The 14631-nt window shown below is 38.5% G+C and overlaps 1 long non-coding RNA gene and 1 pseudogene across 1 annotated transcript; both read left to right on the plus strand.

Annotated features, from left to right (window-relative positions):
* The first annotated feature begins 175 nt into the window (after positions 1-175).
* LOC114887287 lies at positions 176-8774 on the plus strand. Its single transcript, XR_003791523.1, has 2 exons — positions 176-420; positions 8474-8774. It is a non-coding gene; the product is annotated as an uncharacterized LOC114887287 (long non-coding RNA).
* A 3180-nt stretch (positions 8775-11954) lies between these two features.
* Positions 11955-12827, plus strand: LOC114887286 (annotated as a pseudogene).
* Positions 12828-14631: the final 1804 nt, after the last annotated feature.

Consider the following 14631-nt stretch of genomic DNA (forward strand, 5'->3'; position numbering starts at 1 on the left):
ATGCGCAGTCACGGTACCGGGGTCAGCGGGTGTGACTCAGAGACGCAGGCATCCAACGCGCAGCTCTAATTATCCGGAAGTGCGATCTCAGAGACTGTAATGCCTTTGTCCTGACGACCGGAAGTGCCCGGGAATGATTAGTTGGAGTTTCGCGGTGGATGCTGATTCAGCTGACTCCCTTCTCTACCAATTCGAGAATCTGTCTCGAATCTGGAGGGGCTAGACAATGCTTGGTCTGAAGATGTTGGAAAACATAAAGCCTGAGCCGAACCCACCGAGTTTCAGGAAACTAAGGCTCAAGGAGCCCGTAATCTGTGAAGGTCACAGGGTGGCAGAAATCGGTTTAGAATCCAGTTTTCTTGTTCCCAAGCCAATGCTTTCCCACGTCATCGCCCTGCCACCCCTCATTTGTAAATCCAGGTCAGCACATTTATCTTATACTTTCTCAGAGCCCAAACGTACCTTTTTTGGCTGTTACTTTTTCCACTCCTACCTCTCAGAGCGGTATTCAGCTTACTCACTGGTGAATGTATTGGAATTCCCTCTTGAAAGTAACTTGGTAATGTGTATAAAAATACTGATTGTTCCTATCCAGTAATTAAATTTCTAAGAAGCTATTCTGTGGGAATAAACATGCAGAGGGAGTTATTCCTAACGGGATTATTTCTTAGTATAATAGTAAATGGGGAAGCAATCTAAAAACCCAACACCAAAGAATGGTTAGGTAAATGATGGGAGAACCATTCAGTGGAAATGTTTTATGTACACATCCTCTGCCTACTTATATTAAGACCTTCAGTGACCACTCTAAGAGGTAGCTTCCCATTTAATTCCTTCATGGTCGTTATTAAAAGCAATAATTATTTGGATTATTTGTTTATTGTCTGCCTCCACCTCTAGAATGTAAGCTCCATTAAGGTAAGGGGCCTTGTCTTTTTGTCCACCATTGTATCACCCAGGAGATGACAGTGCCAACACCTAAGAGGGCATTCAATAAATATGTTGAATAGATTTTCAACCATAAAAAATTACGAAGAGGGGCTTCCCTGGTGGCGCAGTGGTTAAGAGTCCGCCTGCCAAGGCAGGGGACATGGGTTCAAGCCCTGGTCTGGGAAGATCCCACATGCCACGGAGCAGCTAAGCCTGTGAGCCACAACTACTGAGCCCATGTGCCACAACTACTAAAGCCCACACGCCTAGAGCCTGTGCTCCGCAACAAAAGAGCCACTGCAATGACAAGCCCACGCACCACAATGAAGAGTAGCCCCTGCTCGCTGCAACTAGAGAAAGCCCGCATGCAGCAACGAAGACCCAATGTAGCCAAAAAAAAAAAAAAAATACCCAGAGACTAATAATGTGGATGATGCTTATTCAGAAACAAATTCCAAGAGATAACTATAAAAAACAAAACAAAAATATTAGAAGGAATACATAAGCAAGTAAATTTATATCTTTGGAATAGAGGTCTTCTTGAGCAAGATGCAAAACTATTAACTTAAACCCTTGATATATTTTACTAAAAAAAAACTTCTAAGCACCAAAAAATAAACTCTAGGAACAGACTGAGAAAAAATATTTGTCACGTAAATAAGAATTACTACAAATCAATAAGAAAAGCACAACTCAACAGAAAAATGGACAAGATATGAATAATAAATTCATAGAAGAAAAATTAAATAGCCAACAAATTAGGAAAAGATGAACAAGTTCATTAATACAGTGTGATGACACTGAGAGGTGTATAGATTGCAATAGCAGAAGAGAGGAGTGTCTAAATTAGAATGGAGCTGCAGTGAAGGTCTCCTAAGAAGAATGATTATTAAACGGATTTAAAGGATTAGAGGGAATTAACAAAGGAAAGGAGGAGAAAACAGCTTTGTTTTTTTATTATTATTAATTTATTTATTTTTGGCTGCATGGGGTCTTTGTTGCTGCGTGCTACTCATCGTTGCAGTGCACGGGCTTCTCATTGCAGTGGCTTCTCTTGTTGCAGAGCACGGGCTGTAGGTGTGTGGGCTTCAGTAGTTGTGGCACACAGGCTCAGTAGTTGTGGCTCACGGGCTCCAGAGTGCAGGCTCAGTAGTTGTGGTGCAGGGGCTTAGTTGCTCCGCGGCATGTGGGATCTTCCCAGACCAGGGATGGAACCTGTGTCCCCTGCATTGGCAGGCGGATTCTTAACCACTGCTTATCTTTGAAAAGGAGCTTTAAGCAAAGAATAGGAGAATGGAAAAAAGTGAGATAAGACAAGGGCATTATCACAAAGTGCTAGAAGTTTGAACTTAATCCTGAAAGATATCTGAAACCATTGAAGAACTTTTTTAACTGGAGAGAGATGTATTAAGATTTGTATTTTACAAAGCTTATCCTTACTGCCCAGTGACAGAATTAGAGGAGTGCCACACTAGCAGCAGAAAGAGAAGCTAAGAAGGTATTGTAATAATCCCAGCTAGACCCAGGGTAGTGGACTGGAAACAAAGATGATGTCAGATATGAGATAATGTGAGAAAAATTATTTTAAAACTTTAATTACATGAGTAAATACATACTAGTTATTCCAGAAAAAAAACTGAAAAAACAAACAGAAAAATATAAAAATCATCTCTAATAACACCATCCATAGATAATCATGATATTTGGGATTTATCCTTCTGGAATATTAGAAATGTTAACTAAGGAAGTTGAATCTAGGGGAGTAATGCCCTAATTAGACAAGGATATTAAGTGAGAGTGAAGAGATTAGGTGTTCAAGGAATTTCTGGTTTAGGAGGCTGAGGGGAATATTTGTGCCTAAGATAACAGGAAGAGGAGTCACACTGGAGAGAAAGATGCTGAATTTTGTTTTGGATACTGTCTATCTATACTTCCTTGCTTCCTGACTTCTATCATCTTTTCTCACCTGAAACTCCTCTCCTTATAGTCACCAGTGAGCTTCTTTTCATTGGATTCAGTTTTTAGTCATTTGCTACCTCTCTCCATTGCTTAATACATTAACTGCTTCCTCCTTCATGGTTTCCATGACAATTCTCTGACCACCTAGTAAACTCTTTTGGAGGAAACTTCTTTTTTCCTTTCCCTTAAAAGCTGGCATCTCCCCTAGATATCCACTCTCTTCTCAGTCTACAAACTTTTTCTAGGCAATCTTGGCCATGACTTCAATAACCACTTATACATACATAGATAACAAATTTTTATTTCAAACACCAGAACTATACACATAACACTTATTAGACATTTATACCAGGGTGTACCACAAGCACCTCAAACTCAGAATATCCAAATCTGAAATCAACTTTATCCTTCCAAACTTTAAACACTTCCTGTATTCACAGTCTTGGGAGATGGCACCATCAGTTCCCCTTTTGCTTGAGCCAGAAACCTAAGAACTCTCATTTAACATTCATTAAATTCAACTTGTTGAATGAATGATGAATGAATGAATTCCTCTTATCTTTCACACCACATCCAAACACTGGGTCTAGTCAGATCTCCATCTCCTCTTCCTTACCTTCCTCATTCAGATCTCATGACCTCTCTTCTCACTCACCTCTAAGCAATTTTCCATATTACCACTAGAGTGGTCTCTGAGAGACAATCTTGAAGCCCTTCATGGTCTGACACAAGCTCAAATGGTCTAGCTGACTCTGAATCTAACATGAATAAACAAATAAATGAATAAAAGAAACCATTCCGAACCACATATAGTACCCTGAACACACCATACTCATGTATGCTACTGTGCCTTTGCAATAGTTGTCCCTCTGCCTTAAATGTCTTCCCCCCAGTGTTTCTCTATGATCAATTACTGCTTATCTTAGAAGAGTTGTCCTAAAGGTACCTACCAATCATGACAGGCACTTCCTCCCCTGGATTGACTCTATTTTAGTAATTATCTAATTATATTTAATTGTTTACTTTGTTGTGGGGGAGGGGCACACCACATGGCATGTGGGATCTTAGTTCCCTGACTAAGGATTGTACCTGTGCCCCTGCATTGGAAGCGTGGAGTCTTAACCACTGGACCGCCAGGGAAGTCCCCTAATTGTCTACTTATTATCTGCCACCAGACTATAAGCCCCTTTGGTGATTCAGCCTGGTGCCTTTCTCAATATGTTTTTGTACAGTGAATGCCTTTGAGATACATGAAAGCTCTCCAAATGCATATGATCACTAGATAGTTAAATGCACAAATGAAAAAAGAAGGCTGAGAGGGGTAGACCTGTATCAGGAGATATAAAAAAATATTATAAAGTAATTAAAACAGGAATGTACTGGGTCAGGAAAAATGTAGGTAAACAAATGAGATCAAGTAGACCCACATGATCATTGGGATTAGTATATGATAAAGGAGGCTTTTTTTTTTCAGTTTAAAAAATTTTTAATTTGTTTCAAAGTTAAACCCAAGACACATTGACTTCATAGGAAATCCACTGAGAAATGTTTTTCTAGGCTGAACACCTGTTTCCCTTTAGTCTCCCCCAACAGAGCATGTACATGTTAATTACTTTCATTTTATAATCACTGCTGTCCCACCACTATACCAAGAATATCTAACTGTGTGTGTGATATTCTGAATGTTCTTAGCTATACCCTAATTTCACTAACTGCAAAAGATTTTCTGGGATAACCTGTCACTTGAATTCTTTGGCTACTTTTGAAGATGAAGTCCAAAGAACTCTTAAATGATTCTCCTTTGTGTGTGTGGGGGGGTTATTTTATAGGCATTAGCAACTAGCACCTGGGGCTGTGCTGATCCCATCTGGCATCACTGGGAGACAACCTGTAAAACCAAAGAATCATTTGATGCAACAGGCAACTGACTCAAAACTGAAGGTTAAATTTAAAGAAAAAATAATTTAGAGAAAAAAAGGGCAATCCTAGAGGAACTCATTCTAAAAACTCAATCATTATGCCTCTGTGTGTGTGTGTGTGTGTGTAAGGCACAACCAGATCAATTCAGTGCATGCTGGTGGGTCCCACATGACTCAAAGGAGGCATTTTAAACCAGAAGAAAAAAGGATAGATTATTTAATAAATGGTACTAGGATAATTGTCTAACCAATTTTTAAAATCAGATATCTATCATATACTATATACAAAATTAATTATCAGATGATATTAAAGCTTTAAATTTAATAATAAGAGCTATGAAAGTATAGAAAGATAAAATAGAAAAAATGTTTTTATTATCTTGAGCAAAAAGACCTTTCTTAGTATAACCTATAAGAAAGCGTCTGATTTTATCCCTGTGCAAATTTAAAACAGAATTTAGCACCCATCACACACCCAAAGGAAAATCTACTCCACAAAACAATAATGAATAATGTAGAGATTATTGAATTGTTTGAAGAGAAACAGAGAGACAGTTAATAAATTCTTCTAGACATTTTTTTTTTTTTTTTTTGTGGTACGCGGGCCTCTCACTGTTGTGACCTCTCCCGTTATGGACATGCAGGCCCAGCGGCCATGGCTCACGGGCCCAGCCGCTCTGCGGCATGTGGGATCCTCCCGGGCCGGGGCACGAACCCACATCCCCTGCATCGGCAGGCGGACTCTCAACCACTGCGCCACCAGGGAAGCCCTCTTCTAGACATTTTTGTTCTTCCCTCTTATTGTCAGCACCTTACTTTTTCTCCCCCCCTCCTAATCTCTAGAGCAAACACAGTGCTTTTCTGCTTTCAGTCTTGACTTGACGGCCCTGGAGGTCTAGCCTTTGTGCAAGCATAGCAAATATTTATCTAATAAAAGTTGAAAAGCTTTTTTAAGGATCTAAAATTAATATTGGAATAAGGAAGACATTAAAATATATTTTACATAAAGAAATATGGACATAATTTAAGTTTGCAGCTTGCTGAATATTCACAGACTCAAGAGGGGCATCTCCAAGTCAAGAGACAGAACAGTACCAACACCCAGAATACCCAATACTTCCTTCCAAGTCACTATTCACCCTCCCCAAGAGAGATCACTGGAAAAGCCTCTTAAAATATAATGCAAAACCTAAAGCCAATTTGAGATTTCCCTATCTAGCCATGACAAAGTAATTGGTACCAGACCAGCCTTCCCACTGCAAAGAACTAGAAAACTAGGCAAAATATCTGAAACAACTGTTTTTAGATGCTGAACAATAGTCAGTCAAGGACTATGATCCTTGAGAGAAGAGAAACAAATGAGTCTCATGATTACATGGTCTTCTGCCTAGAGGCACTTTCTGAACCACAGCACAAGAAGGGGTAGCCCAAAGAGGGCACAGTGATATTACTAGGCCAAAGAGAACAGGATGGGAGTTCAAGGCTACCATTAAGGCTGGAATTTGCAGGGCAGGACACCAGAGAGGAACAAAGAAGAAGCTCCAGATAGCTGCATAGGAATCTCCTTGGGTTTTTAGTTGAAAACCTGCACAAGCCAGCGTAAGACCACATGAGGTGGAGCAAAGAAAAATGCTCGCGACATAACGGATACTGGAAAGCTGTGAGCTGTGTGGAGATTCCAGAGCTTACATGGGACTGGAAGACGTTAAAGTTCCACTAAACCAGAGTGAAAAAAGCTCGTGACCAAGTTTGCCATTCAGAAAAGACACCAGAAAGGCAAAGCCTTAGTATTAGGGCTAATCTAACCCTAGAGAAAAGGCTGCTTTAGACATACACTAATACAGATTAAAAACAAGATTCAAAGGACTGATTTGATGCACAAGTAAATTAACCGTCTACAGAACAAAATTCAATTATTTTTATTGAGGTAAAATTGATATATAACATTATATAAATTTTAGGTATACAATATTATAAATTGATATTTGTATACACTGCAAAGTGATCACCACTAGTTACCATCTAGTTACCATCCATTACCACACAGTTGATCCCCTTCACCCATCTCATCCTCTCCGCATTTCCCTTCCTCTCTGGTAACCACCAATATTTTCTCTGTATCTATGAGTTTGTTTTTGTTTTGTTTGTTCATTTGTTTTTTAGATTCCACACATAAGTAAAATCATATGGTATCTGTCTTTCTCCCCCTGAGTTATTTCACTCAGCATAGTACCCTTAAGGTCCATCCATGTTGTTGCAAGTGGCAAGATTTCATTCTTTTTATGGCTGTATAGTATTGCACTGTAATCTATATATCTTTATCCATTCATCCAATCATAGACACTTAGGTTGTTTACATATCTTGGCTATTGTAAATAATGCCACAATGAACACAGGGGTGTATTTATCTTTTTAAATTAGTGTTTTTGTATTCTTTAGATAAATACCCAGAAGTGGAATAGTTGGATCTCATGTCAGTTCTCTTTTTAATTTTTTGAGGAACCTCTGTACTGTTTTCCATAGCAGCTGCACCAATTTACATCCCCACCAACAGGGCTTCCTTTTCTCCACATCCTCTCTGATACTTATTATTTCTTGTCTTTTTTTTTTTTTTTTTTTTTTGCGGTACGCGGGCCTCTCACTGTTGTGGCCTCTCCCGTTGCGGAGCACAGTCTCCAGACGCGCAGGCTCAGCGGCCATGGCTCACGGGCCCAGCAGCTCCGCGGCATGTGGGATCTTCCCGGACTGAGGCCCGAACCCACATCCCCTGCATCGGCAGGCAGACTCTCAACCACTGCGCCGCCAGGGAAGCCCTCTTATCTTTTTGATAGTAGTCATTCTCTGATAATAGTCATTCTCTTTGTGGTTTTGATTTGCATTTCTCTGATAATTAGTGATGTTGAACATCTTTTCATGTGCCTGTTGGCCATCTGTATGTCTTCTTTGGAAAAATGGCTATTCAGATCTTCTGCACATTTTTCAATTGAATTGTTTGTTTTTGTTGTTGTTGAGTTGTGTGAGTTCTTTATATATTTAGGATATTAACTCCGTATCAGATACATGATTTGCAAATATCTTCTCCCATTCAGTAGGTTGCATTTTCATTCTGTTGATGATTTCCTTTGCTGTGCCGCAGCTCAATTTTTTTAAAAAGAAAATAAAATCAAGAAGTTTTATAGCATGGGATCCACAATGTTCAGCATGCAATCTAAAATTACTAGGCACTCAAAGATTCAGAAAAAGGTGACCTATAATCAGAAGAAAAATCAGTCAATAGAGACCCAGAAATGACTTTTTTTTAAAAGCTATTATGAATATGTTTAAGGATTTAAAGGAAACCATGAACGTAATAAGGGGACAAACAAGAAAGACCACTAAAGAAATGTAACCTGTAAAGCAGAACAAAACAGAAATTCTGGAACTAAAAAATACGATACCTGAAGTGAAAAATTAACTAGATGGGTTTACCATCAAGTTAGACACTACAAAAAAAAGGCCAGTGAACTTAAAGACAGGGCAAAATAAATCTTCCAAATTGTAGCACAGAGAGAAAAAGGCAGAGTCCAACATATTATATGTCTAATTAGAACTTCAGAAAGAAAGAAGAGAAAAATTAGGATATTTGAAGTACTTTTTTAAATAATGGTCCATTTTTTTTTTTACAGATTTGTTGAAAACAATAAGCCCAAAGATCAAAAAGTTAATTGAACCCGAAGCAGGATAAATATAAAGAAAAACACACTTAGACCTGTCATGATGATACTGACAGCCAAAGATGAACAGAAAATCTTTGGAACAGCCAGAGGGGGTTTGGAGAAAAAACACATTTCATTCAGGGGAACAGAAAAAGAATGAATGCAAACTTCTTGTAGAAAAATAATGCAAATAAGAAGAAAATGGAACAACTTCCTTAAAGTGCTTAAAGAAAATAAAATCAAAACTGTGGACTGAGAATTTTAAATCCAGCAGAAATAGCTTCAAATACAAAGGTGAAAGAAGGATATTTCAGTTAAACAAAAACTGAGAGATTTGTCATCAGCAGACTTAAAATACAAGAAATGTTGAAGGAAAATGATGGCAGAAGGAAATGCAGACCTACAGAGGAATGAAGAGTGCCAAAAACAGATGGGTAACTATAAAAGACTTTTTTCTTCATTATATAGTTTTTACGGGATAATTGGTAATCATATATCACTGGTGGGAGTATTAAATTGTACAACCACTTTGGAAAAAGTTTTGGCAGTTTCTTATAAAGCTAAACAAACACCTATTTTATGACCCAGCAGTGCCACTCTTAAATATAGTTTAAAATGCATGTCCATGTCCACAAAAACACTTACACACAAATATTCATAGCAGTTTTAGTCACGATAGCTAAAAACTGGAAACAGGTAGTGTGAGGACATTGTCCCTGAAATGGGGTGGGCTACTGTAGGGTGTCAGAGCCTGGACAGAATGAGGAGACTCGGTCAGCATAGGGGTTTAAAACCCAAGCAGAGTGGGGAGGGTGTCCTTATAGAGAAGCAGCCCAGTGTGGAGTTTCAGAGCCCAAGCCAGGTGTGTCAGAGGTCCCAAGACCACCCCCAAGTTCAATGATTAACTAGCAGGACTTAGCACACAGTCATACTCATGGCTATGATTTATTACAGCAAAATGATGCAAACCAAAATCAGCAAAGAGAAAGGCACATGGGGCAAAGTTCAAAGGAAACCAGGCACAAACTTCTAAGAGTTCTCTCTCAGTGGAATCACAGGGAACGTGCTTAGTTCCTCCAGCAACAAACAGTGACAACATGTGTGAAATGTTATGTATCAGGAAGCTCATAAGATTCAGAACCCAAAGTTTTTATCAAAAGTTGGTCACAAAGGTACTCCATGCCTGTATGTACAAAAATTCCAGATTCCCACAAGGAAAGCAAGTTGTTCAGGATAAACCATATTATTTATACAAAAAGTTTGGGCACAGTGAACCATTCTTATCAGTATGAGGTAGGTGGGAACCCTCCTGAAATCCAAGGTACCAGGTGCCAGCCAAGGACCAAACTTGTACACAATCCCTTCTAGCAATAGCAGCCTCAGGCCTTCTATATTAACTCTTCTGCACATCAGGTGACAAGGGTATCCTTGAGGAGGGGCAGCTCAAAGCAGGTTTTCAAAGCCAAAGAAGGTTGAGGAGAGTGTCCACACAGGGGGCAGTGATGGTACTAGCCTGGTACTGGGAGTCAGAATCAAAACTGGGTGAAAAATGCATCCATATAGGGCAACTTGGTTCAAGGTGTTGGAGTCAAATGGGATAAGGTGAGCATCTACACAGGAGAGAGAAGGGTGCAGCAATAAGAGATTGGTTACAAACTGGTACATTGATAAAAAATAAGTAACAATATTACGATAATAGTGGCCTGGATTTTCTTACCATCATTAGAGTTAAAAACATGTGAAGGGAGAAAAGTAGACTGAAACTTGTGATGTTGGGGGTATTGAAATTGGAGGTATCAGTCTGAAATCATGGTTTTCAATAGATAGATGGAAGTAAGAATGAATATAAATGTAAATGAGTGTGTCTACCAAACGGGCCTGGAGCAGTGACACCTCAAGGACAATGAATATACTTGGTGTTAAGATCTTGGTTCTAAGTAATATTTTTCACTTGTTGGAGAAATGGCTAATTACAGGGTTAGTTGCAGGCATGGAAAAATACAAGATGAGTCTGGAGCATCTTGTACAAGAAACAAGGAAGTGCTCAAAGAATGACAGGGACATATCAAAAGGACAAGAGCCAGCTTGAAGAGGCTCCAGTGGCCAAATTGGGTATAGCTTGAGTTGCAAAATAAATAATGATATATTTTTAAAAATATTCATTCATTTATTTATTTTGGTTGCGCTGGGTCTTAGTTGCGGCAGGTGGGCTCCTTAGTTGTGGCACTCAGGCTCTTTAGTGTGGCATGCGAACTCTTAGTTGTGGTATGCATGTGGGATCTAGTTCCCTGACCAGGGATGGAACCCGGGCCCCTTGCATTGGGAGCATGGAGTCTTAACCACTGTGCCACCAGGGTGGTCCCAAAATAAATAATGATATTAACAGACTATAACTCATTGGATAAAATATGAAATCATGAATTTATGTTGATAAAAAATCAATGAATAAATTTAAAGTTTGATGAAAATAGAACATTTACATAGTTTTGAAATATCTATCATAAAATATTGATTAATTACTTACAAAATGAAAAAGAGTAACTTTATATCCCACTCAAATGATTCAAGAAAAAAATTCTTTGTACTACTGGCAACAATTCTGAAAGAAATAAATACACAAGTCACAGTTATAGTTGGAGATTTTACCACTTATCTCTTAGTAATTAACAGAACAAGTAGTTGTTCTGTATTCTGATTGTGATATTGGTTATGCACATCTGTATATTTGCTAATATTCATAGAACAATACTGTAAAAAATCAGTTATACTGTATGATAATTTTTATTTTTTAATTAATTTTTATTGGAATATAGTTGCTTTACAACGTTGTGTTAGTGTACGATAATTTTTAAATAAAATAATAAATAATAATATCTACATATATAGTTGGTGAGGAAAAATCTTAAATTTTCTATGGCTGGACAATCAAACTAAGACAGAAAGGAAAAAAAAAATGACATGACCCCTTTATGGTAGGCCTTTCCCAATGTGCACTGTGCATCTACATTATACATTACCCAGACCTTCTCAAAGCAGGAGGATGAAATCAAACTTTGAGAAAAAGCTGGTCCCTTTCTTCAGATGCCAGCATTGTAATTCTATGATTAATACTTCTTTTTCATCTCATACAAAGGGTCACATTGACCAAGGGCTTGTTCTGTACGGGCCTAACTGACTAAAAACAAAAAACAAAAAAACTGATGAACTGTGTGCACAATGCTAACCTTTCAATATGGTACATTATCTCAAAAATGTATAAAACTGTATCTCAAAATGTATATCTCAAAAATGTATAAAACTGTATCTTTAACTCCTGATCAATGGAGCAGTTCTCAGAGTTTCTGAGAATCTGTTTCCTGGGTTATAATCCTCAGTTTGTCTTGAATAATATTCTCTTTTCTTTCTTCTTAGCTTGATTGTTATTTGATTTTTCATTGACATAATACAGAGAGTGGCAAAGTTAATCAATAAAGTAACTTTACACCGTAAGGAGCTTGAAAAAGGAGCAAACTAAAACAATAGCTAGCAGTAGGAAGGGAGTAATAAAGAACAGAATGGAGACAGATACAATATAGAATGGAAAAACAATAGAGAAAATCAATAAAACCAAGAGCTTTATCTTAAAAAAAATTGACAAATATTTAGCTAGATTGACTAAGATACAAAGCAAGAAAAATTAAAGTATTAAAATCAGAAAAGAAATTGTTACCAAAGTTCATGTGCCCGATGCACAGTGAGGCCAAATAAACTGAAACATCGGAGTTTGAAGCAGAGAAAGGTTTATTGAAGTAGGACATTTCTACAGATTTTACAGAAATGAAAAGGATTATAAGAGAATACTGTGACTTTTCACAAAGATGGTGCTGAAAGCGAGGAAGGAAGCCCCTGCCCCTCCCAAAGCTGAAGCCAAAGCAAAGGCTTTGAAAGCCAAGAACACAGTGCTGAGAGGCATCCACAGCCACGCAAAAAAGATACGGACATCACTCACCTTCCAACTGCCCAAAACACTGTGGCTCAGAAGACAGCCCAAATGTCCTCAGAAGAGTGCCCCTAGGAGAAACAAACTTGACCACTATGGCATCACCAAGTTCCCCCTCACCACCAAGTCAGCCATGAAGAAAATAGAAGACAACAACATACTGGTGTTCATTGTGGATATCAAGGCCAACAAGCACCAGATCAGACAGGCTGTGAAGAAGCTCTATGACATTGACGTGGCCAAGGTGAACACCCTGATAAGACCTGATGGAGAGAAGAAGCGTATGTTCAACTGGCTCCTGATTACAATGCTTTGGAAGTTGCCAACAAAATTGGGGTTATCTAAACTGAGTCCAGTTGGTAATTTTAAATATAAAAGTTTTCACTAAAAAAAAAGAGGATACTGTGATGAACAGTTTGCTTCAGGGAGAGGAACTGGGTGGCAGGGAAACAGTGAGATTTTACTTTTGGAATTTTGTCCCAAATGCATGAATAATATATTTAACCAATAACAGCAATAAACATATGAGCACAAGAATAGATAAAAATGAAAATAATTTATTAAAGTATAAATTATTTTTACCATATTTTCTAAAGTTTTTGCAACAGGCTTGTGTTACCTTCATGATTGGAATAAAAACAAAGAAGATTTTTTAAATGTTCGTAATGTTAGTATGCGTACAATTTTTATTGTGTTTCTTTAATATCATATCAAGTCTTACCTCTTCTTTGACTAGAAGAATTTAGCGAAAACAGCATCTTCTCCTTGGCTATGAGCAGGAACTGGAACCCCTAAGTTTTACACTTCCAGGTGAGGAGACCTCAGCCTGAACTAGGAATGGAAACAGTTTAGAAACAGAAAAAGAAGAGTAGTTTCTCAGGGAGCCAAAGAAAGAAGATGTTGTCCTAGAAATAGGTTGGAATGTGGTGGCTGGACTCAGGCATTTAGAACTAATTTTTAAGTCCCAGTGTTCAGGCAGCTGTCAGACAAGGCAGGCCAGAAGCCAATGGAAACCAGCTGGTAAAGCTGGAAAGAAGAAGCAGGCTATGTATGTGGGGTAGGCAGGGTCAGCACCTTCACATACTGGCACAGCAGTGAGTTCTGTCCCCAAACTGAGTGAGAAAAGGGCTGGGCTCCAGTCAAGAACAACCAGCCAGGTCAAACTCTCTGGATTGACATCACTCTTGTGCCAAAAGAACGCAGGCATCTCAAACTGCCTTTTCATTTGTGCTGGATGGAGAGAGTGTTGGCAAGAGTCCGAATAGTTCAAGGCTTTGAGGCTTGGCCCTCTGGCCCGTTTCTCTCAGTGCTGCTATTTGCCCAGGCCAGTAAAGAATCCTGGTCTCTAAAGAGTCAAGATTATCTGAACAAGTCAGAATAGAATAACTTTTAAAAATGAACACTTTTAGTTTTAAAAATTATTTTTTCCATGGGCCATGTCATCACTTATTATATTATAATAGCACATTTGTATAGGTTTTTTGTTTTGTATTACTCCCCAATTGGAATGTAAGCTCCTTGAGGACAGGGGACTTTTTCTGCTTCATTCACTGCTATCTTCTCAAAGCTCAGAAGGGTGCCTGGCACAAACAGAAGATTTTAGTTGAGTTACAAAAAATAATCACTGCCAAAAAAATGTTACAAAAAGTTCAAATAGTAAAGTTCAAAATGTAAAATTTGAGTCTGTCCATATCTCCATCTAATTCTATTCTCCCAAGATAACCATTATAACATTTTTGTGTATACAATATTAATCCTAGAACAACCTGTCTTTTTATTTCTGTTTATCTTAAGCAGACCACAATGCCTGGCATAGAAGAAAGTACTTGATACAACTACTTGAAAATCCATTGAATGAGTTGTAAGCAGTCTTGGAGTTGGGGTGGAGTGGCTAAAAAAAGAGTTGGCTGCTATAGGCTATTTCCCTGAACAAGTTAGGGTGAGTTCCTTGAGTTAAGCATCTGTATATCACACGTATCGAGGAGAGTGCCTGAACAGGACCGATTATTTATTAAGCACTTAGTCTATGACCCAACCATATAATGAGGAGAAAGGTTTGATTCTCCAGCCTGCTGCACTACTTCTGGCTTTCTTGAATAAGACTCCTTGCCCTGTTAAACTGGCTCAGTGCCATTCTACCTGAGCATGC

This window comes from Monodon monoceros, unplaced genomic scaffold (genome assembly GCF_005190385.1).
Source record: "Monodon monoceros isolate NGI ecotype Baffin Bay Population unplaced genomic scaffold, NGI_Narwhal_1 Super_Scaffold_7, whole genome shotgun sequence".
Classification (NCBI taxonomy): Eukaryota; Metazoa; Chordata; class Mammalia; order Artiodactyla; family Monodontidae; genus Monodon; species Monodon monoceros.